Below are 24928 nucleotides of genomic sequence, written 5' to 3'. Positions count from 1 at the left end.
ATCTGTGCTTTATATAAAAGAAGAATAAAGCTAACTCTTTTTATCATGCAGGGTGAAGAACAACAAAATAAAATTTCAAGTTAGAATTTTAGTTAGATTAAAAGTCAAAGCTATTAACATTTACCTTTATATAACTGTATTGGCTAAGTATCTTTTAGTACAATTTATTTACTTATGAATTATAATGTTTCAATATATACATATTAGCAGTTTTAGAAGTACATAATAATAGCAGTGTGATCAATTTTTAAAAATTATTCAAACTTATTTTTGCAATAAAAGTAAGAACTGAAAAAATGTTGATTTTTAAAATATTAACTTTTAACTTTCACTTGATATGGGAAAAATGGATTTTAACTGGATGCTGGATATTCAAATATTGTTGATGCTTCTTCTTTTCAGCACTTGACATGGCTAACGATGTGTTGGATACCTTCCACAGAATTAAATAGTAAAATGTAAGCCATTTCATTGAATTCTCAAAACTCAAGCAACGCACACAGCACTGAGGGTCAAACACAGACAATGCCCTCAGGGCATCCAGCAGCACCTGCCAGCCCCCTGGAACAATCTAAGTGAGGTGGAGCAATGCACTGCGAGCCAGTCCTCTGACCACAGCCACCGGCTCACCACAGGGTTGTAGCCCTCACCTGGCACACCAAGTGTGTCTTCCGTGCCAGGTCAGTGATGCTCACGTGACTCCTAGGAAAGCTCCACATGAGACATTAAACACTAAGTAATAAGATTGTGTTGGGTGGGGCTGAGATTTGGATGGCTAGAAACCATTGTAATATCACTTTTTTGCCCTTTCCAAGAATCCATTTTTGCCCCCTGGAGGGCATGTTACTCCCATTAAGAATGGATGTACTAATATAATAGGTAGCTTAAAGGGCAACTTTGTCCCCTTACTTGGAGCTGACCTCCATCTTCCCATAAAATTCACTTACTGATTTTAATTTTCTCATACCACACAGATTTAAGCTCTCTTTGATTTGACAAATCCTCAGATATTTGGTAGGTGACATCATATCCCCTCCATACCAAAGGGCCCCTCCGGGCATTCTTTCCAAGGCGAAACTTACAGGCTCCTGGAAGTGGCACTCAGTTGATTCTGTTTTTTCCATTGCATTAGGTGTCCTCTGGGGACAGGCACCATGTTTTATTTCCCAGGCTGGATGTCCTGTTTGGATCCACTCCAATTTGTTGTTAAAATGAAGAATCTACACCTGAACTAGAGCTGAAGGATTTCTTGCCCTCTGTTGGGTGGTGTTCGTCGGTAGCACCATCTAAGACTGCACCACCGCAGCCTGAAGGACCTGCGGATGCCTGTTGAGTTAGTGAGCTGAAATCCCTGAGGATTCTTCACACCTCCGGCTGACACGCTGAATTTCTCCCCACACCAGGTCTGGTCTGCTGCGACGTCGGTGTGATGTGCATTGAGGACCGCTGCATTTCTGCTAGACTCTTCCCGTCGTTCCATGTTCCATCGTGGGGAGGAGACATTTGAAGACCCTGATTCTCTTATCCCATTCATTCATTCACTCATTCACTCATTACTTATACTTCCTTTTCTAAAGATTTTAAAATAAAAATTAGTAAGGATATAAATTAAAAAATCACTATGAGGAAAAAGGAAGAAGCAAATTTCCCAGTTCCTAGAGTTAATGCATGTGCTGAGACTGAGCACGTGAAGTTCATACCTAAGTTTCCCCCCAAAGGAGAGGGTTGCGTTCCTTCCCCACGCATCCTCCATCCTAGGGGAGGAGGGACCCGGAAGGGCCACCTCAGGAGTTCACACACTGACTTCTCAATGTGAGATACACTTGGCACCTGAGATCTCGTCACTTAATACAGTCAGTGCATATTGTAAACTCTAAGTGTTATTGGAGTAACAGAATCTTATAAAAATGTAAAATATGGCCCTTTTCAACCTCATAATAATACAGAAAGTATGTTATCACTTTAGCTACAGTAACATATGTTAACCATGGACCTCTAACAATGAGTCAATCAGCAGCATGGTTTTGAGGGGGAAAGGCCTTGCTACTGATATTCTCTATAATGAAGGCAAAAGAGTGTTTCTGACTTGAATTATTTGGACATTTAGCCCAATCCTTTACTCAGTGAGAATAGACCTGGCTTATGAGAGTTAATTCATACCAGCTGGAGGCTGAAACAATTATAAAGCTACTTTGGAATGTCCTAAATTATGCCTAAGAGACCTGTTTTTGACAGATGTGTTCATGTGGTCCGGTCAGTTGGCATATGGAATTTTTATGTACAAGCTAGTGCAACAGTTTCAACATGTAACATTCACTAGGGCTCCTACTGGCATGGCGAGACAGATGGTGTAGACATTAGGTGCAGAAGCAAGCTTTGCAGTTGGCCTTAGGAGCCTGACTTTGCAGTTACCTAGATCACTTAATTTCATCTCCTTCCACCACACTCCCCCTGCCCCACACACACGCATGAGAAGCCAAACCCTCCCACCTCCTGCTCCAGAATCTGCTATCAGAATTCCCTCCCAATTTCTTGACTTAAGAGTTTCCTTCTTCCCTTCTTTGGCCCAGATCCCCACCTCCACTGTCTTCCACCTCTCCAGCTGGTCCAGGGTCAGGCCTGGAGGCTGAGGTAGTGAAGAACGCTCCCCCACAGCTCTTCTCAGCGCTCCCCCTGCCCACCTAGTGTTAGTCTTGGCAGCTTCCAGCGCATATCCCCACACTGACCCCAAATCCCCCCTCTCTTTAACTCTCAGCTCCAGCGATGAAGTACCCAGGTGAGCCAAAGCTGCAGGTCAATCTCCTTTCCCAGATATTCCCAGAGCACACTGGGCGGTGGGGGGAATGTCTTCCCTTCTTCTCTGTAGGACCTACACGAAATGGCACAAGTCTCGACTATTTTCCCCACTGCTGTGTTTTGTTTTGTCTTTTCTCTTTTTGTGTTCTTTTTACTTTTTTTGGTTTTTCTTTCTCTCTCTGTGTATGTGCACACACACGTTTAAAAGGTATATCTGAAGAGGTAAAACACTGAATCTGAATTCTGCTCTTCAGCTGCCCAGAGGGAGAGGGCAGTTCTGTTCAGAAGTCGCTAGTGGTGGCAGTGTCAGATGTAGGGGGGTTGCAGGGAGTGGGGGTGCAGCCTGGGAGCCACTGGAGACCCTGGAGCCAGAGGTCCCGATAGCCGCAGTTCCTCAAACCCCTGTCCCAGAGAGGCCCCTTTCCTCTCTGCTCCGCTGCTTTGCCTCCATCTAGATCCTCACCCCAGTCTTGTCCTAGCTTCTTCCCTCCTCTCCCCAATTCCACGTTTTGGATGAGAAGTGGAAAGAAAGAGGATCCCCCATTTCATTACGGAGGTGGGGAGTGAAGGGTAGAGGAGAGACAAAACAGAGTTCTGGACATGTCTTGTAGGCTGAGCACTTGGTACACCACAGGGTGCGACAGAAAGAGAATGGGCCAGAAGTCCCAGACTTCCTTTCCAGGCATGGCTCCGTCACCTAGCCCTTTGGACAAATCACTGAACTCATGTGTTAGCCTTTCTAAACATCCATGTGCACAACATCGCTTACTTAACGTGTTAGCTTTGCACAGTTTCCACTTGTGCATCTTTCAAATAGAAATTATGATATTTGCTCCCCTCACAAGACTGTGGGAAATTTTGGATGGCATAAAACAGGTAAATGATGCTTTGAAAGATATAAAGGGCTGTGTGGTAGGGGAGGGCACTGTGCTATCACCTGCATGTAAGATATGATGTGAGAGGCAGCGTTAGCAGGTGTGGGAGCAACTGGAAATGCCTGCTCCACGGGATGATGCTAAGATGGAAGGCAAACTTTTGTTTTAAGCCCCTATAATCTCATCTTTGGAATCTTAGGGTTCAGTGTTGCATGGTCATCATAGACAACTTCTTGAGTCCTCTTACCAAGCCCAGTGGTGAAGCACAGGTGACCCCTTGCTATTTTCTTTTCTACCCCTTCTCCAAGGAGATATACCAAACCCTCCTTGGTAATCTACCCTTTTCAGTCCTCCCCCACGGCAAGTATCATGTTGACATTCTCTCCCTACACGTGATCAGCCTCTTGAGGGCAGGGCTTGGGTCAAATTTGTTTTATGTCTCTGGTGCCTGGCACAGTGCCAGGCTAACAGTAGGCAAAGGTAACAGTCATTGGATATTGGAAAGAAGAGCCAAAGAGAGATGGGCCCAGGTATTTCTAGAACAGTAAGTGGAAAAAAAAATCAAGCTTTGACAAAAATAATTCCAAAATTCAGCTGGAAGAATAAATGTTCAATAACAGTCAAGAAATATTTGAAAAATGTTACTAAAGAAGGACCAAACTAACTCTATCAGATATTAAAACATATTACAAAATTGCAGAAATTATACCAGTGTGGTAGTGGCACAAGGGCAGGTAGATCAATGGAAAGAACAGAGAGTCTCGAAAGAAACCAGAATACAAGCAAAAAACAGCATATACTAAAGGTGGTACTTTAAACCAGTGAGGAAAGTATTATCGCTCAGTAGCTGCTGTTAGAATGACTGGCTATCCATCTAAGGGGGAAAGTCAACTGTACAGTCCTATCCCGTACTTTACAGCAAAATAAATGTCAGATGGATTAAATTTAAAAAGTGAGACATAACAATTATATAGTAAGGTACATGTAAATACTTTTTAAAGTTTAATGTGGGAAAGGCCTTTCTTAGAAAGACCCTGCAGGAAGAAACCATAATTATGACCACAGACAACTCCTGTGCTGCAAAAATCAGCCGAAGTCAAAGAGAAATTGGGATAACATATTTGTTCATATGTGAGAGATTACTATTCTCAGTAAATAAAGCATTCTCATTATTAATAAGAATCACTTTCAAAGAGAAGTGGGTAAAGAACATGAAAGTGCAATGAACAAAGGAAAGAAAAACCTCAAGTATATATGTCTTCAAGAGCAATTAAGAACGTGCCAATGAAAATAATGAGATTTTTATCGCTACTATTTTAATAGCAAACGTTTTAAAAGAATACAGTGCTCAGTGCTGGGGAGGCTGTGGGGCAAGAGCTCCCCTTCCCAGGTGGAGGGATCGTTCACACACAGGTGGGAGTGGGGATGAAGTGTGGGAGGAAAGGGTGGGGCAGTCAGGGTGGAGAGCAGAGTGCCTAGAAGAGGCCGAGTGTGGTATTGACCCTGGCCAGTGCAGCTGGAGACTTCATGAGGGTGGGGGGTGGGGGGGGGGTAGAAAGCTGGACTGCAGGAGAGCGAGGGGAAAACAGGGTCAAGAGGGAACTCAGAATAAGGGGGATTTCTGAGGCCATTACATCTAGGTTTCCTTTCATAAAGTCTGCCTTGTTCCTGCTTTTGGTTTTTATAGAACATCCGAAGAATCAACTCTGAAAACCCAGCCCACATTGATACTGGTTTCTTTTTAAAGTTGTACCAACACACCATTTTCAACATTTCTATCAGGAGGTGTAACGCAGTGGCAGAAACAAGCCAGGGCCGGCATCTGAGTGTGGTGTGGGTGGCAGAGGCAGCCCTAGACGGGCGGGAGGGCAACAGTGAGAGAGGGTGAGTCTCACGCTGTTAGCGATGGGGTTTCGGGCATACTGTTCAATCTCTCTGAATTTGTTTCCCACATGTTTGTATTTCTGTAAGTAGGAATAATAGTACTAACTTCACGATGTTGTGAGGATTAGGTAAAACTGTGTATGTAAAATCCTGAGAATTAGTATGCGCTTAATAAAAGTAGGTTCCCTTCTTGCTAAGAATACCAGCAAAGAGAGAACTCATTTTAAAGGTGTCACCTCACATTTCTGTTGTGGTCTAGTTCAAATAGGCCCTGAGGCCTCACTCCATTTGAGGTTCCTGTTAACCCTTGATAACAAGGGTCTTGGCAAAAAAAACTGAGCTTTCTGTTTTGTTAATTTCCAGGTTGAAAGGAAGTCTCTGGATTCTGGTAAAATGCTGATGGGTTCAACCAGGGCCCTCCTCCAAATCCCTGGCTGCACAGGCTCATGTGTTGTGACTTGCATACAAATTGAAAAGTATGTGACCCCATCTGCTGAGGGAACGTAACACAGAAGATGGGCAAACAGGAGTCCCAAAGAGCCTCCCAAGGCACTTGAATCACATTGGGGTGGCTGTGCCATCTCAGAGCATCTACTAAATGCTCATGGCTGTCAGAATCTGGGGATTGCCTGTGGCCATCATGGTAAGTACTAAAAAACCACATGATAAGGCTAATCAAAATGGTCAGGGAGGAAGCCCACACTCAGCAGGGGAGGGTGGAGGTTTGACTCTCCCCTCTCACCCTAACACGCGAGGCATAAAATCAGGTAGCTGCTGGCATTGCTGCTGCTGCTATTGCCGTAGTCTTCCTTTTGGGAGGCAGTGTGGGAAGGTGTGCTAAAAAAAATAAAGAGAAGGATCAACATCAGAATTAGAAGAACATGGTCTTAATTTTCCCACTGCCATCTTCCTGGTTAGTGGTTCTCAAACTTGAACGTGCTTCCAGTCACGTGGAGGACTTGTTGAAACAGACTCCAGAGACACCCCTCAGAGTTCCAGGGCAGGACCTGAGAATGTGCATTTCAAACACACTCCCAGGTGATGCTGACGCTGCAGGTCTGTGGCCGGCTCTGGGAAGGGCTGCTCTGGATGATCTTTAGACATCTGGCCCCACTGCTAGGGGATCTGCTCTGAAGATTGATTTGTTTTTCTGCCCCCCCTCCTACCCAGATTATTTAGACCAGTTCTCTCAAGTTTTCAAAAAGTAAAAGTAACCTCATTAACAAAACAAAGAAATAAGCAAAATATAACCACAGACACTGAAATAGAGAACAGGCTGACAGTGTTCAGAGGGGAGAGGGGAGGGTATTTCAGGGGCATTTCAGGGGAAAAGGGGAAGGGTTTACAGGAACAAGTATAAGGGACACATGGACAAAAACCAGGGGCGGGTGGAAGTGGGAAGGAGGTGGGGAGGGTTGGGTGGTTGGCCTGGGATGGGAGCAAAACATAGATTATACTTGAACAATAATTAAAATAAAATAAAAAAAAGTAAAAGTAATCACCTCAATCTGTTTTGTTCAAAATAAGAAGGGATTTATCATTTGGGACAGAAATGATTTTATAATAGGGGTGTACTGGAGTCCAGATTAGTAATCCCTAACACTAGCTAAACTTTAGGAAGATCTGGGAAACTAGGGAGAAGGAAGGAAGGAAGGAAGGAAGGAAGGAAGGAAGGAAGGAAGGAAGGAAGCCCGCCCGCCTGGCCTCACACCCAGATGTTCTCATTTAATTGGTTTGGGGTGGGGCTTCTGGCAGGAATAAGTTTTAAAACCTTCCCATGTGATTCTAATTTGCAACCAGGGTTGAGAACTGCTGGTCTAGATCACTGGTTCTCAAATTTGCCTGCACATTGGAGGCATCTGGGAAGTTTTTAAACATACTGATATCATCTTGACACTTTCAAAGATTCTGATTTACAATGGAATGCAGCCTGGGCAGCTGAAATTTTAAAATCTCCCCAGTTGACTCCAAAATGTCTACTACGTGGATAAGTCTGAGAACCATTATTTAGATTGAGCAAGTCAGTGGTAGCTTGGTCTGCCCTCCAGACACTCTACCACAGTGGTCCTCAAAGCCTGGTCCCTGGGCGGGATCAGTATCCCCTGGGCAAGTTTTAGAAACTCTCACGCTGCACTTCAGACCCACTGAATCAGCAATCGCAGGAGAAGTGCCCAGCGATGTGCTGTAACAAGTCCTTCCGGTGACTTGGACACACCCTCAAGTCCGAGAGCCACTGCTGTGTCATCACTGCTGTCACGTGAGGGTCTGCTGGCCGTCCCCCCAGAGACCAGTCAGAGCAAGTAGCATTCCCCGAGCATTCAGTCCTGGGAATGTTGGGCAATACCAAACCCCCGGTTTCCAGAAGAGTGACGCTAAAGCTGTTGGGGTGACCACGTTCTTATACAAGCTGTGAGCTTGTGTTGGCTGGAAACTGGTGCCATGAAATTGGGAGAGTCGGTTATGGCTGCAGCTGCAATCTTTGTCAAAGTTACCGGCAAAGGAGAGGCAACAGGAGAGAAGAGAGGCCACATGAAGCGGACGTCGGGGCCGTTGTCCAGAAGTGAACTGAGCGCACAAACATCAGAGGGAGAAAGGAGGGGAGGCGAGTGTCCATGCCAGGACAGAAGAGGAGGGGGTTGGTGTGGGAGTTTTTTGTTGGTTGTTAATGCCTTTCAAGTTTGTTGTAACACTGGATGGAATCTATTTTCCTGTTGATGGAGACCTGCTTTCTCATGGGGGAAAGAGCTAGTGTGTACTGTGTTAAATGCTGAGGGAAAATCCCTCCGATTGTGTCAGGGTCAGGCAGGGTAACAAAACACATAGCAGCCTGACAGAATATGGTATTATTGACAAAGGACTCTGTTGCACACCCCCATAAAAGCAGCTTATTCTAATGGAATCCAGCCTGGGGTTAGATGCTGAGAATACTAAGGTGAAGGTGACAGGAATCGCTTTCAGCTGGGTTACTCTCCAGCAGGGAAGAGAAGTCTGTTTCTACACTGTGTACTGATTGCTGTGTGAACAAGGTGCAGTCAGAATACAGAAGAGAGAGGGATGAATTCTCGATGGTAGTCAAAGTGAGGTAGCCAGGGAAGCAACATGGGAGCTGGATTTTGGAGGGAAAATAGGTTGTTTGGCAGTAAGGGTGGTGTTGCTGGTGGAAGCAGGGCTCTTGCACAGAATTGAGAGAAAAGAAATTTCCTGACCCACATATGGGAAATTGTGGTGTGGCAAGGTTTATCTGAGTGGGAATAGAAATCTGTGCGTTTCCTATCTCTGTCCATCCCTCCATGGAAAAAGTTCAATTGTGTTTTCAGCAAGGCCTAAACTGGCCAGTGTCCAGAGTTTCTGTGCCATATTAAAGCTTAGTTTAGTCCACCTCACCATCTGGTGAGCTCAGCTTGCGTTCCCTGGTGCAACCCATTGCTGTGCTGGGGTAGGCAGACTCCCACCCAGAGCTTGCATTTGGTGTCTGCATGATGTGTGGGTAAGCACGGGCAAGCGTTGCAGGAAGGGGGAAGACAAGGGGCACTGATCCACAGTGGGGCAATGCTGTGATCCCCTGGAGTGTGTGAAGCTGTAAGCTTCCTGGTGAAGCAAACAGGCTTATGCTCCACGATCGATTAGGCTTGATAATGTCTGATTCCCTTTGCTTTTTTCCTTATTATATAACTAGTTACCTATGTGCAGTAACAGTGGGAAGAGAGTTTTTGGCCTGGGCAAGGGCCCAGTGAGTGGAGAGAAGCAGCATATCAAGTATTGTAAGCTCTCGGTGGTTCAGGATGGTTAACGGGGAAGTCACAAAGTGGGAGGTGGCAGGGGATGCAACTGTAGAGTTGGGCAGGGGCGAGGGCCTTTTCAGGCTAAGCTTAAGGAACTTGAATTTGACCACACAGCACTGTAGTTGGCAAACCTTGTGAATCAACCTAATTATTTAGGGAACTTCCCAAACACTTCCTGGGCCCCACCTCCAGATACCCTGATACATCACTGGATGGACCCTGTGCTGTGAGCTCCCCAGGTGAGCAGCAAGGGAAAGGCTGGCCAGGAGAGAAGAGGCTAGGCAAAGCCACATGCCAAGAGTGAGCAGTACTGAAAGGGCAATTTGGAGGTGAGCCCTGTGGTTTGTGGGATAACTAGGTCTTCACCCCACTTTATTTTTATCCTCATCTGAGGACATGCTTGTTGATTTTAGAGAGAGAGGAAGGGAGGGAAAGAGAGAGGGAAAGAAACAATGATGTGAGAGAGAAACATCAATTGGCTGCCTCTCATACGTGTCCTGACTGGGGACTGAACCTGCAACCTAGGAACGTGCCCTGACCAGGAATCGAACCTCCCAGACAACGCTCCAACCAACGGAGCCACACTGGCCAGGGCGACACCACTTTTTAAAGGAATGTTTTGTGCAATCTTTAGTCAATTGTTGGTGTTTCAGAAAATGTTGTGATGTGCACTGGGGCAATAAGGGTATTATCAATACCAGTCTTGGATTGGCAGGAGCCCCAGCTATGGGTAAAGTTTATTTTGCAATAAAAGTATCACTGCAAGCAGTAACAATGATGGCAACATGTGAGGCATGATACAATATATTGGTATAGTAGCTGGTTATTAATATTGGCTTTTCCTAAAATCTGATAATAGCACATTTAAATTTGCTTTGCAAGTAAAATAAAATAGGCATGCATTCCTCTGAGTGATGACAAGATTGGCCAAGGCTGAACTACAGGCATTTACAGTGAGTGTCTCCTACGAACAGGCAAATCAGCGAAGGACCTTAAGGTAGACAAACCCTGGGGCCAGAAACAACAATGCCTGGAAGCTCTGTGAGGAGGCACCAGCTCTGGAGCACAGTTTTCATCGCCTCGGGAAAGAGCCGGCCAGCGAGTTCCCGGGTGTTGTGTTTGAAATGGTTGGTGTCTGGGCTGTCTGACTGCTATAGAAATATGAAACATAAAATTGCCCCCCCCCGGCAAATTATATGTTTTCTACATTGTGAGCTGACCTACATAGAATGAATAACATCAACTGTCATATATTGTCACCATTAGACTTTTAAATATCATGATGTGGTAGATTATATTTTCCAAAGATGTCAGTAACAATCTCTCTCACATGTACTTTTTTAAAATCCTCACCTGAGGATGTGTTTATTGATTTGAGAGAGAGAGAGAGAGAGGGAGAGAGAAACACTGATGAGAGATACATTGATGAGGGAGGGAACCATCGATATGAGAGAATCGACTGGTTGCCTCCTGCACACATCCCAACCAGGTATCGACCCTATAACCTAGGTATGATGTGCCCTGACCAGGAATCAGACCCTCAGCCTTTCGGTGTACAGGATGACTCTCCAACCAGCTGAGCCACCCGGACAAGGCTCCCACATGTGCTTCGTACACAGTGACTTTGACACGCCTCCCACTGAGAGCTGGGCGTCCATGCTCCTCTTATGGACTAACTTGTGTTTCCTTCAAAATTCATATGTTGATGTCCTAACCCCCAGTCCCTCAGCATGTGACCTTGTTTGGAGAGGGGGGTTCTTCACAGTGGACATCAAGTTAAAATCAAGTCATTAGGGTGGACCCTAATCCACTACAACTGGTGTCCTTATAAATAGGAGCAATTTGGACACACGGGCACACAAAGAGGGATGGCAATGTGAAGGGACATAGGTAGAAGCCATCACCCAGCCAAGGAGAGAGGCCTGGGACAGATCCTTCTTGTACAGTCCTCGGAAGGAACTCACCTGGCCAGAACCTTGATTTTGGACTACTAGCTCCCAGAACAGTGAGATAATAAATTTCTGTTGTTTAAGCCATCCAGTCTTTGGTTCTTTGTTATGGCAGACCTAATAAAATAATACTCCCCTTGAATCTGGGTGGCTTGTGACTACTGTGGAAATGACATTGGTGACTTCCTAGGCTAGGTCATAAAAGGTAATATAGCTTGTCTCTCAGGTCAGCCATGCTGTGAGAAAGCCCAGGCCATCTGACCGGGTCACATGCAGTGTTCTGGCCGACAGTCCCAGCTGACAGCCAGCACTGATGGCGAGAGTATACATAAAGACACCGCCCCTCCTTATGATTCCTGCTTTCTGTCTTGGGTTCCCTACATCTTCAGACCTTCTTAGTTGAGTCCCCAGGTGTTGAGGTACAGAGATGTATCAACCCCTCCCTGCCCCTTGTGAATTCCTGACTCATAGAGGTGGTGAGTATAATAAAACGGTTGTTTTAAGCCACTAAATTTGGGAATAATTTGTTACACAGTACTGGGCAATATGTCTTTACATTTATCTTTGTTCACAAACTTTTATTTGATACGGCTGATGGTCTTGTTGGAACCATCAGGGACCGTAGCTCCCAGACCATGGTCCCCACTTTTCTTGGCCTTTCACAACGTCAGGTCCAGATGGTAATCAGGAAAAATAGGGGGCCCTGTCATGAGCCGATTTAATAGGCCACGAGTGAAGGAATGTCAGGTAAACCGCACAGAACAGAGGGCAGTGACTCGGGAGTGGGAGTCGGATTTCCAGAACAACTTCCGAAGTGGCTGAGCTCATCAGCAAGGTCAGCGCAGCTTGCCTGGAGCAGGGGAGGAAGCATGGAACCCACAGGCTGCACTTCCCCACTTGGGGCCCAGGGTCCAGGAGAAAAAGCAAAGTGCTAACCCGCTATGGGGTAAGAAGTAGTGGCCGCTCCAGGAGAGAGAACTGGGAAGCAGATTCCGAAATCTCAGTAAAGTTAGGCGGCGCTGCCACCCTGAACCCCCATAAGTCAGGTGTCCGAAGCCTCACGAGCGGGGTCAGGAAGGGAGACACAGACCTACTGTGCTGAGCAGCCGTGTTCACCAGACCCCTGTATCAAAGGTAAGGAGTGTAAGCAATGGGGACAAATCAGACTTTTGAAAAATTAGGCAGTGAAAGGAAGGGGAGAGGGGGCAGTTTGTACTGGCACAGGCGAGAGGAACATTTGTGCTTGTTTTTACTTTTAGCTACGAGGGTTTGGAACGTGTTTGTAAGCTGAGGTGAGTTTAAGAGAGAAAGATGATCATTAATGAGCAAAGAAGCTAGAAAATAATAGCACAAGTGTGATATAAATATTTTTAAACAGTAGCTTCCAAACATTTTTTATTATAACCCACACTAAGGTGTATTTTACATAGTAACTCAAAACACACATACACATAAAAAATAACCAAAAATATAAAAATAACTGAAGTAAAAGTTTCACAAACTATTCTATTTTGTGCATTGCAGTCATATTAGAAAGTATGACTATTCTATCCCATGCCATTCTCTCTCAGTGCTGTTTGCAACCCACTAAATTGATTTTATGAGTCAGAATTTTGTTCTTTCCAAGCTGCTTTTTAAAAAATTTTTTAAATTATTTATTTATTTTTAGAGAAAGGGTAAGGGAGGGAGAAAGAGAGGGAGAGAAACATATCAATGTGTGGTTGCCTCTTGCATACCTCCTACTGGGGAACCTGGTGAGCAACCCAGGCATGTGCCCTGACTGGGAATTGAACCAGTAACCCTTTGCTTCGCAGGCCTGTGCTTAGTCCACTGAACCAGCCAGGGCTGCTTTCTTTTAAAGATTTTATTTATTTATTTATTTTTTAGAGAGGGGAAGGGAGGGAGAAAGAGACAGAGAGAAACATCAGCGTGTGGCTGCCTCTCACACGCTCCCTACTGGGGGCCTGACCTGCAACCCAGGCGTGTGCCCTGACTGGGAATCGGACCAGTGACCTTTGGCTCGTAGGCTGGCACTCAATCCACTGAACCACACCAGCCAGGACTCCAAGCTGCTTTTGAAAGACTTCCTCAAAATAATCTTTAAACTTAATCTATCCTTCAGCTGTCTTTGTTCTGCTATTTATTCCATCTATTTGTTCTTTATTTCATCTATTACATTCTCCACACTTAACATTTCTGCTAGGATTTACAATTTTTTTCCCTGCATAATGTTACTAATAAGTTCTCTTCCTTGTAATATTTATCATGCTTTTTAGACATTTTTGTGTCTGTTCCAATAATTATGCTTCAGATATAAACTGTTCAGTGTATAGTCTTTTCTTTACGCTAATTGTGCTCCTTAGGCATTTCAACAGCAATGTAGATATCGCTCATTATGAAAGGTTTAGAAAACACAGAAAAGTACAATATAAATAACAAAATAAAACCACCCATAACTTCACCTTCCAGAAATAGCCAATTACCCTTTTAGTGTATTTCCTTCCAGTCATACTACTCACATGTCTGGTATTGATATTGATATGATATAGTATTGATAAAATACTATATCTAATTTTCTATTTGGATTTTTCATTTACCATTAATCTTAAGATTTTTTAAGTTATTAAAATTTTAATGATTTTTAATGATTGCAAACTATTGCATTGTAAGGATATATAGTACTATATTTAACTCTTGGCATTTAGAATGTTTCCAATTTTTCCCCTTTAAAAAAATCACCACAACAAAATTTGTTGTACATAAATTTTTGTTCATGTTTCTGGTTATTTCCTTAGACTAGAATCTTAGAATGAATGAGTCAAGGAGAATGGGCACCTAAGACCCAAGCCTCCAGCAGCCAAACTATCTGCTAGAAGGTTCGCATCACTTTACAGCGCCCACAGGCAGCACATGATTGAGTCTGAGCCATCAGGCCTGTCGTCCACATGCAATTGGCTAATATGATAGAGGAAAACTGCATTTCACTATTTTCCACTGTTTTTCCAATTTGTTTGTATGTCTTTTAATACTAGTGATTATTCATTGTTTGTATTTACTCATCTAAATTTGGAGTTCAGGCCCTTTCCCAGTGTTTTCTGCTCTGGAAGACTAGCTAACCAAAGCTTCCCAGCCAAGATGATTTACTCACACTCTAGCAGAAGACATCCAGAATGCCTTCCGCACGGGGGCCTGTATTTATATCACTGCAACCAACTCCCACCCCCCACTCTCCATCCCCTACCCTGTCACCCCCAGAGTGGTATTAGGTCATGGTGTCAGGTAAGTGGTTCCCCCTGCGGGTAGACATCAAACTGGTGTGTTTGTGTGTGTAGAACAGAGAGGTGACAGACAGTTCAGTCTTTTTTTAAAAATCATATTTGATTATGCTATTATAGTTGTCCTGATTTTTCCCCATTTGCCCTCCCTCTTTGCTCTCCCTCTACTCAGTAACCCGCACTCCCTCAGGCAATCCACCCACCGTTGTTCATGTCATTGGGTCGGGCATATAAGTTCTTTGGCTGCTCCATTTCCTATACTGCACTTTACATCTTCATGGCTATTCTGTAACTACTTATTTGTACTTTTTTAAAAAAAGACTTTATGTATTTATCTTTATAGGGGAAGGAAAGGAGAGAGGGAGAGAAATATCAATGTATGGGTGCCTCTCATGTGTCCCCTGCTGGGAACTGGCCTGCAACCCAGGCATGTGCCCCGACTAGGAATCGAACTGTGACCCTTTGGTTCGCAGGCCCATGTTCAATCCACTGAGCTACACCAGTTAGGGCCTTATTTGTACTTCTTAATCCCCTCACCTCTTCACCCATTCCCTCACACCCCTCCCATCTGGCAACCATCGAAACACTCTCTGTATCTGCGATTCTATCTCTGTTCTTCTTGTTTGCTTAATTTGTTTTTTAGATTCAATTGTTGATTTGTATTTATTGCCATTTTATTGTATGTAGTTTTGATCTTCTTTTTCTTAAATAAGTCCCTTTAACATTTCATAACATAATGGTCTGGTGATGGTGAACTCCTTCAGTTTTTTCTTGTCTGGGAAACTCTTTATCTGCCCTTTGACTCTCAATGATAGCTTTGCTGGGTGGAGCAATCTTGGCTGTAGTTTCCTGCTTTTCATGACTTTGAATTTTCCTTGCCAATCCCTTCTAGCATACAAAGTCTTTTTAGAGAAATCAGCTGACATTCTTAGGGGAACTCCCTGTAGGTAACTAACTTCTTTTCTCTTGCTGCTTTTAAGATTCTCTTTATCTTTAATCTTTGGCATTTTAATAATGATGTGTCTTGAAGTGGGCCTCCTTGCATCTATCCTGTTTGGGACTCTCTGTGCTTGCTGGACTTCCATGTCTATTTTCTTCACCAAATTAGGGAAGTTTTGTTTCACTATTTTTTCAGATTTCCAATTTCTTGCTCTTCTCCTTCTGGTACCCCTATGATGCAAATGTTGGACCTCTTGAAGTTGTTCCAGAGGCTACTTACACTATCCTCACTTGTTTGGATTCTTTTTCATTCTTTTTGTTCTGATTGGTAGTTTTTTGCTTCCTTATGTTCCATTTCATTGATTTGATTCTTGGCTTCATTCACTCTACTATTGTTTCCCTATAAATTGTTCTTTATTTCCATTAGTGTATTCTTCATTTCTGACTAGATCTTTTTTATGCTGCTGAAGTCCTCACTAAGTTCCTTGAGCATCCTTGTAACCAGTGTTTTGAACTCTGCATCTGATAGATTGCTTATCTCCATTTCATTTAGCTCTTTTTTTGGAGTTTTGATTTGTTCTTTCATTTGGGCCATGTTTATTTGTCTCCTCATTTTGGAAGCCTCCTTGTATTTGTTTCTATGTATTAGGAAGAGCTGCTATGAATCCCTGTCTTGGTAGTGTGGCCAATTGTAGTAGGTGTCCTTTGGGTCCAGTGGCACAGCCTCCCCTATCACCCAAGCTGGGTACTCAAGGTTACCCTTCATGTGGGCCAAGTACACCTTCCTCTTGTAGTTGAACCTTGGTTGCTATTGGTAGATAAATTTACCCAGGCCAGTCAGTTGCAAGGATTGGCTGTGACCACTGACCACCAACCTCCATGCTCCATGGTGGATCAGCTATGCAGGGACAGGGCTGTGGTACTCTGATGTGGTCTGTAGCTGTCTACTGGGTGCTCTGGCCCTGAGGTTTCCCAGGTGGTACAGGCTAAGTTCAGCCCCCACCTGTATTTTTCCCAGGCTATACTTCCTAACCTATAAAGCAATCTGAAATGGCTACTACTTGTGCTGGGCCTGGAGATTCCTGGGTGAAGCCAAGCTGTGAAACTAGGCTGGCTGCTGCTAGTGCCAGGCCTAGGGCCAATGGAAGCCAGCTATCGCTTATTTGAGAGGATTTAGGAAGTTGTGAAGTATGAGCCAAGACCAGCCATTCATATGGAAAAGCAGCTTGGGTGGGCCTGCAAGTTGGGTGGGGCAGAGTCCCTGAGGATCTCCAAGGCAAGTCAAGGAATGTTAGCCAGGTTGATGGAGTCTCAGATATGGCACCAGTTTGCTGGCTCTTTGCGGGGAGGGTTTAGAAAAGGGACAATGACCTCTGCTCACCTTGATGCCAGACACTTTGGTTTCTCCCTGTATACCACTGGTACCCTTCAAGCTGCTATCTGGTACGAGAGATCAGAGGGCGTGAGTCTGAGTAGATGGGTCTGTGTGTGGGCTCTTTAAGAGGGACTGCTTGGGGCTCCAGAAGTTGCTTCCACCGACTCAATCCCTGTTGGTTTTTATAGCCAGAAGTTGTAGGGACTTATTTTCCTGGCACTGGAACTCTGATCTGGGGAGACTGGTGTGGGGCTGGGACTCCTCACTCCAAAGATATCCTTCCTGAATTTTATCCACCACATGTGGGTGGAAGACCAGCCCATTCCATGATTGTGCCCCTCCTACCAGTCTGGATGGATGTGATTTCTTTAATTCCATAGTTGTCAAACTTCTATTCAACTAGATTTCTGCTGTTTCTGAGGGATTATTGCTCTATATTTTTGTGGTAATTTTGATGTGGTTGTGCTAAGAGGCAAGCTATGTCTGCCTACACTGCCATCTTGACTAGAAGTCCAATAGTTCAGTCTTGGTTTAAGCCTGAGCGTCAGGCAATAAAGTGTGTGTGTGTGTGTGTGTGAGAGAGAGAGAGAGAGAGAGAGATAGAGAGAGAGAGAGAGAGAGAGAGAGAGAGAGAGAGAAGGCTGGTCACTATGTACATTTTAAACACAGAATAAATTACAATCAAAAGATAGCTTGAGACAAGTGAAAATGAAAACACAGTAACTCAGTCTATGGGATACAGCAAAGCAGTCCTAAGAGGAAACTTCATGGTATTATTGGCCTACCTCAAGAAGTATGAAAAATCTCAAATAAACAATCTAAACTTATACCTAAAGGAACTAGAAAAAGGACAACAAAGTGAGTAGAAGGAAGTAAATAATAAAGATCAGAGCAGAAATAAATGAAATACAGTCTAAACAAATAATACAAAAGATCAATGAAACTAAGAGTTGGTTCTTTAAAAGATAAACAAGATTCATAAACATTTAACCAGAATTATCAAGAAAAAACAGAGCCCTGGCTGGCATAGCTCAGTGGATTGAGTGCAGGCTGTGAACCAAAGTGTCGCAGGTTTGATTCCCACTCAGGGTACATGCCTGGGTTGCAGGCCACGGCCCCCAGCAAGCGCACATTGATGTTTCTCTCTCTCTCTCTCTTTCTCCCTCCCTTCCCTCTCTAAAAATAAATAAATAATTTAAAAAAAAAAGAAAAAGAAAAAAGAAAAAACAGAGAGGACCCAGATAAAGAAAATCAGAAATGAAAGAGGAGGCCCTGGCTGGGTAGCTCACTGATTTGGTTAGAACATCATCCTGAAAAGCCAAGGTTCCCGGTCAGGGCACATAGAAGAGCCAATGAGTGCATAAATAATTGGCACAACAAATCTTTCTCTCTCTCTCTCTTTCTCTCTCTCTCTCTCTCCCCTCTCTTTCCCTCTCTCAAATCAATAAATTAAAAAATTAAAATTTTTTTAAAGAAATGAAGAAGTGAGCCCTGGCTGGTGTAGCTCAGTGGATTGAGCATGGGCTGGGAACCAAAGTGTCCCAGGTTCGATTCCCAGCCAGGGTACATTCCTGGGTTGCAGGCCATAACCCCCAGCAACCGCACATTGATGTCTGTCTGTCTGTCTGTCTGTCTCTCTCTCTCTCTCCTTCCCTTCCCTCCCTAAAAATAAATAAATAAAATCTTAAAAAAAAAAAGAAGTGATGTTTGAGTAGTCACTGATTTAAAAAAAAAAAGAAATGAAGAAGTAAAAACTGATACCACAGAAATACAAAGAATTACATGAAAAAATAGTATAAACATCTATACCAACAAATTGGACAATCTGGAATAAATAAGTACAATCTTCCAAAACTGAATCAAAAAGAAACAAAAAATCTCAACAGAACAATTACAACTAATAAAATTGAAGTAGTAATTTAAAAAGAACTCCCAATAAACAAAAGTCCTGGACTGGATGACTTTAGAGATGAATTTTACCAAATATTCAAAGAAGAATACCTATCTTGCTCAAAGTATTCCAAAAAATTCAAGAGAAGAAAAGACTCCCAAGCTCATTTTATTATGTCAGCATAATCCTAATTTCAAAACCAAACAAATATACTACAAAGAAAGAAAATTATAGTCCAATATTCCTGATGAACACAGATGAAAAAAAAATCCTCAACAAAATATTAGCAAACCAAATTCAGCAATACATTTAAAAGGTTGCATCATGATCAAGTGGGATTTATTCCTGGAATGCAAAGTGGATACGTTATCTGCAGAACAATGTGATACACCACATAAACAAAATGAAAAAATAAAAATAACATGATCATGTTAATAGATACAGAAAAAGCAGTTGTCAAAATCCATAACCTATTTATAATAAAAACTCTCAGCAAAGTGGGAATAGAGGGAACATACCTCAACATAATAAAGGTCATATATGACAAAACCACAACCAACATCATACTCACTGGGGAAAACTAAAAGTGTTTCCCTTAAGATCAGGAACAAGATAAAGTTGTCCACTTTCACCACTCTTACTCAACATAGTACCGGAAGTTCTAGCCACAGCAAACAGACAAGAAGAAGAAATAAAAGACATCTAAATTAGAAAGAAAAGTAAAAACTATCATTATTTGCAGATGACATGAGACTGTATATAGAGAATCCTAAATTTCCACCAAAAAACTACCAGAACTAATAAATGAGTTCAGTAAAGTAGCAGGATACAAAATAAATACTCAGAAACTGGTGGTATTTTTATACACCAATAACAAACTATCAAAAAGGAAAACTAAGAAAACAATGCCATTTACAATTGCATAAAAAATACCTAGCAATAATTTAACCAAGGAGGTAAAAGACCTGAGCTAAATTACTGAAGAAAGAAACCAAAAAAGATACAAATAAGTGGAAGCATATACTGTGCCCACAGATAGGAAGAATTAACATCATTAAAATGTCCATACTACCCAAAGCAGTCTATACAGTCAATGCAATCCCTATGAAACTATCAAGGCAAGGGTGTATTCCACAGAACTAGAACAAATAATCCAAAAATTTATATGGAACCAGAAAAGATTCAAATTGCCACAGCAATCTAGAGAAAGAAGAACAAAGTTGGAGGTATAATGCAACCTGATATCAAAATATACTACAAAGCTATAGTAACCAAAACAGCATGGTACTGGCATAAAAACAGACATATAGATAAATGGAAAGCCCAGAAATAAACCCACACTTATATGGTCAATTAATATTTGACAAAGGAGGCAAAAACATACAATGGGGTAAAGACAGTCTATTTGAAAAATGGTGTTGGGAAAGTTATGCATATACATGCAAAAAATGAAACAATTGCCCTGGCTGGAGTGGCTCATTGGATTGAGTGCCAGCCTGTGAATCAAAGGTTGCCAGTTTGATTCCTGGTCAGGGCCCATGGCTGGATTATGGGCCAGGTCCCCAGTGGGGAGCATGCAAGATGCAACCATACCATTGATGTTTCTCTCCCTCTCTTTCTCCCTCCCTTCCCCCCTCTCTAATACAAATAAAATCTTTTAAAAAATGAAACTACTTTCTTACCATATACAAGAATAAACTCAAACTGGGTAAAGACCTAAATATAAGACTTGAAACCATAAAACTCCTAAAACACATAGACAGTAAAATCTCACATATTTCTCTTAGCAATATTTCTTCTGATATATCTCCTCAGGCAAGGGAAATAAAAGAAAAAATAAATGGCACTATATCAAACTATAAAGTTTTTGTAAAGCAAAGGAAATAATTATTCATTCATTGAACAAAAGAGCATATTCACTAGTAATACATCTGATAAGGAGTTAACACCCAAAATTTATAAAGAACTCATACAAATTAACACCAAAAAAAAATCCAATTTAAAGTGAGCAGAGAACTTGAATAGACACGTCTCCAAAGAGGACATACAGATGGCCAATAGACATATGAAAAGAGGCTCAACATCACTCATCATCAGAGAGATGCACATTAAAACCACAAAGAGATATCACCTCACCCCTGTCAGAATGGCCATCACCAATAAATCAACAAAGAACAAGTATTGACAAGGACGTGGAGAACAGGGAACCCACGTGCACTTTTTGTGGGAATGCAGGCTGGTGCAGCCACTGTGGAAAACAGTATGGAGGGTCCTCAATAAATTAAAAGTGGAACTGCCTTATGATTAAGCTATTCCACTTCTGCATGCATATCCAAAGAAACCAAAACAGAAATCTGAAAGACTATAAGCATCCCTGTGTTCATTGCAGCATTATTTACAATAGCCAAGCTATGGAAGCAACCCAAGTGCCTAGCAATAAATGAGTAGATAAAAAAGTGGTACATATATACCATGGAATATTACTTGGCCATAAAAAGAATGAAATCTTAACATTTGCAACAGCATAGATTGACCAAGAGGGTAAGTGAAATAAATCAGTCAGAAAGGCAAATACCACGTGGTTTCACTTATATGTGGAATCTGAAAAAACAATATACATGAATTAACAAAACTGAAACAGACTCATGGTTGACAGAAGGGGGTTGGTTGGAGAGGCTAGATGAAAAAGGTGATGGGATTAAGAAGTACAAATTAGTATCTTGCAATATAGTCACAGGGATATAAAGCACATCACAGGAAATAGAGTTAATACTATTGTAATAACTGTGTATGGTGCCAGGTGGCTACTGGAAATATCAGTGAGAACATTTTTTAAAGCATATGATTGTGTAGCCACCATGCTGTGTACCTGAAACAAATACAAAATAATATTGAATATAAACTGTAATGGGGGAGGACAGAAATTCTTACTTTTTAAAAAAGAATGACTTGAACTTTTGATTTTGGAGTGCAAAATATAAATGTGTGCAACTGCAAACCACTGAGACCCAGAACTAAAAACATCTCTGTGCTGGTATGCGTTGGGGTGGGAGGGCTGGCCCAGGTTAACTGTGGCAATGAAAATTCCTGAGTCAGTGCAAATAATTGTGCTGTTATAAAACACAGATTTAGACCTTTGCTGACATCCTGAATTCTTGAGGATTTCTGAATCCTGCCCATGCCATGAACTGCTTGTTTGAGGGGCAGTTGTGCAAGCATGGATTGCCTCGGAAGACCCAGGAGGCCACTGAAATAGCTTCTTTACCAAGGAGTCTCACCTCCCAACTACACTGCCTGAAGACCCACCATTTGAAACTGGATTACGGCATTTTATCAACAGGATTCCCAGGTTGAATCGTGCCTACTTTTGGGAGAGGTACTGACCGTTGTCAGCCAGTAATATTTTGCCTTGACCTAACTGGCTCTGAAGAACAGATTTGGGAGGGGAAGAGAGCATGGCCCACGGTGTTGGGGTCCCGCATTGGGAGAGGCTTGTGGGATGGGAACACCAGAATGGAAAGGCCCTTCTCAGTCATTGCTGCCTCCACGGAAGCTGGCAGCAGCTGTCAGAGCCTATTTCCTTGGCTATCACGTGGAAGTACCCACTTCACCAGTTAGCATGACCTTGAAATTAGTTCACTGGCATGTGTGAACCAACATTCATGGCAGGTAATATTACATCACAGGAGAAAGCCAAATGGAGGGCCTGGACAACCAGAGAATACTTAAAAAAAAAATCCCTCCGGCTGGTGTGGCTCAGTGGATTGAGTGCTGGCCTGCCAATGAGAAGGCTGCTGGTTGGTTCCCAGTGAGGACATTCCCAGGGCACATGCCTAGTTTGCAGGCCATGTACCCAGTTGGGGGCATGCGAAAGGCAATCAATCAATGTTTCTTTGGCTCAGCAATGTTTCTTTCCTTCTCTTTCTTCCTCCCGTCCCCTGTCTCTGAAAATAAATAAATAAAATCTTTTTTAAGGAAATATTCTCTTAAAAAAACTTTAAAAAATATTTGCCTGAGGATATTTTATTATTGATTTGAGAGACAGAAACATTAATATGAGAGAGAAACATCGCTCGATTGCCTCCCCTGGACACACCCAGCAGTGTGGGCATGTGCCCTGACCAGAATCAAACCTGCAACCTTTTGGTATATGCGATGATGCTCCAACCAACTGAGCAACGTCGTTAGGGCCCAGAGAAAACTTCTGAGGCCACCTTGGAGCCCCAGGAATTAAGACAGGTAATAAAGCATAAAAAAGATGTGAAAAGCATGTGTGTGGGGGCAATGATCACAATTTTATCTGAAACTAATTTCGGCGGAGTCCTAACTCCTACCTTTACTGAACACAATGGACAAAATACAAGTTTGAAAGTCTCAGAATCATAAGCAAATTGAAGTTACAAATTCAGAAGAGCATGATAGAAACCATTACTGTGACTTCCCTGACGTCAGGACAATGGAATTCCTCTGAGGATTTCTGAGGTGAAAAGGCATAGGAAAATGAACAAATAAACCTCTATTGAGTGCCTGTTGGATGCAAAGTGTTACAAAGAGCTAGGTGAGTGGAGGTTCAAAAACAAATAAAAGAGGACACGATCCAAATGTCCATTAATGGATGAATAGATCAGCAAAATGTGCTACATGTGGAATGTACAATGGAATATTATTCAGTCTATAAAAGGAATGAAATTCTGCCACATGCTATGACAGGAATGAACATTGAAGGCATTATATTAAGTGAAATAAGCCAGACATAAAGGACAAATATTGCGTGATTCCACTTACATGAGGCAGCTAGAATAGTCAAAGCCATAGGGAGGGGAAGCAGAGTCATGTTCACCAAGGAGCTGGGGGGTGGGGGAGTGGAGTGGAAGTTATTCTTTAATGGGTACAGAGTTTCAGTTTGCAGTGACGGAAATAATGCACCACTGTGAGTGTACTTAATGACTCTGAACTGTACATTTAAGTAGGTAAATTTCATGTTTTGTGTATTTTAGCACACTCCAAAACCAAATAAACAAAAGACCACAAACAAAAAAACTCAGGAGCCCTTTTTGGCCTTCAGACATTTGAGTTTAAAAAGAGAAGGTACACCCACAGTGAAGGTCAGTGCAGGATTACAGACCAGAGCAGACAGCTGGCAGGGACGCTGAAGCATCGCTCACTCCCAGCTGGGGGACGCAGAAAGCACATAAGGGGCATAATAAGTACCTATTTACCTGGCTCCTGCATGAGACTATGAGTACCCTCACACCAGGGACTCCTGTCTTTTTCCTCTTTCCAGATCGGAGTGCCAGCCATAATGCATCTTAATTCAGGCTTGTGGGATGACTCTTTGAGGAGGGAGGCGGCCCAAAATATTTGCCCTTTGGGAACACGTTCAGGTTCACGTTCATCAGTAAACTCATAGGTTGCGCTTAGGGACCCAGAGAGGAGTCATCCAGGTTTATGCCCCAGGTCTCTGCTAGCCTTCGACCTTAGGAGGTCCCTGGACCTTCCCGAGCTGTCGATGGAGGGCTCGAGGGCAAGGGGCTGAGGGGGACGCCTGCCTCTCTCCTGTGGTGCCCAAGCCGACCGCAACCAATAGTCCAAGAAATGCCTCAGCGCCTGCCCAGTTGCCACAGAGGAGGAGAGGTGAGGCCTCAGAGGAAAGAAAAAAATAATCCTGGCACCCCAAAGCTAGGTGGGAATGAAGCAAAACGCCAGCTGCTTGGCGAACCCCGGATTGCTGCCAGCGCCAGGGCTATCACGGCGCCGCGCCACCGCCAGGGGGCAGCCCTCCCCCACGTGGTCCACATCCGGCCCCGCAGGCGCCCAACCAATTCCAACTCCGCGGGAAAGCGCAGGAGAGGGGGCGTCGTCCTCTCCCACCCGCAGGAAAGGTGTCTGGTCCCCTGTACCAGCCTGAGGAGGCGGGGTGGCGTTCCCAGACTCGGCAGAGACCTGGGTGCACTTTAGGGACGGAGGGCGGTGGGGTGAGGGGATGAAGGGGACTAAAGGGGGACGCTGGAGAAATGAGATGCTTGGGTTTCTGTACTCGGGAAATTCTACGAGCGCAGAGCTGGAAATCACATACAAATGTGCAGGTTAACTAAAACAAACAAAGCAAGTGGGCTGACCAAATGTGGGGCTTTAGTAAAGCTCACCGAAATCTCTGTTAAC

Source organism: Phyllostomus discolor, chromosome 3 (genome assembly GCF_004126475.2).
Source record: "Phyllostomus discolor isolate MPI-MPIP mPhyDis1 chromosome 3, mPhyDis1.pri.v3, whole genome shotgun sequence".
Taxonomy (NCBI): Eukaryota; Metazoa; Chordata; class Mammalia; order Chiroptera; family Phyllostomidae; genus Phyllostomus; species Phyllostomus discolor.
This window is presented reverse-complemented; position numbering follows the sequence as displayed.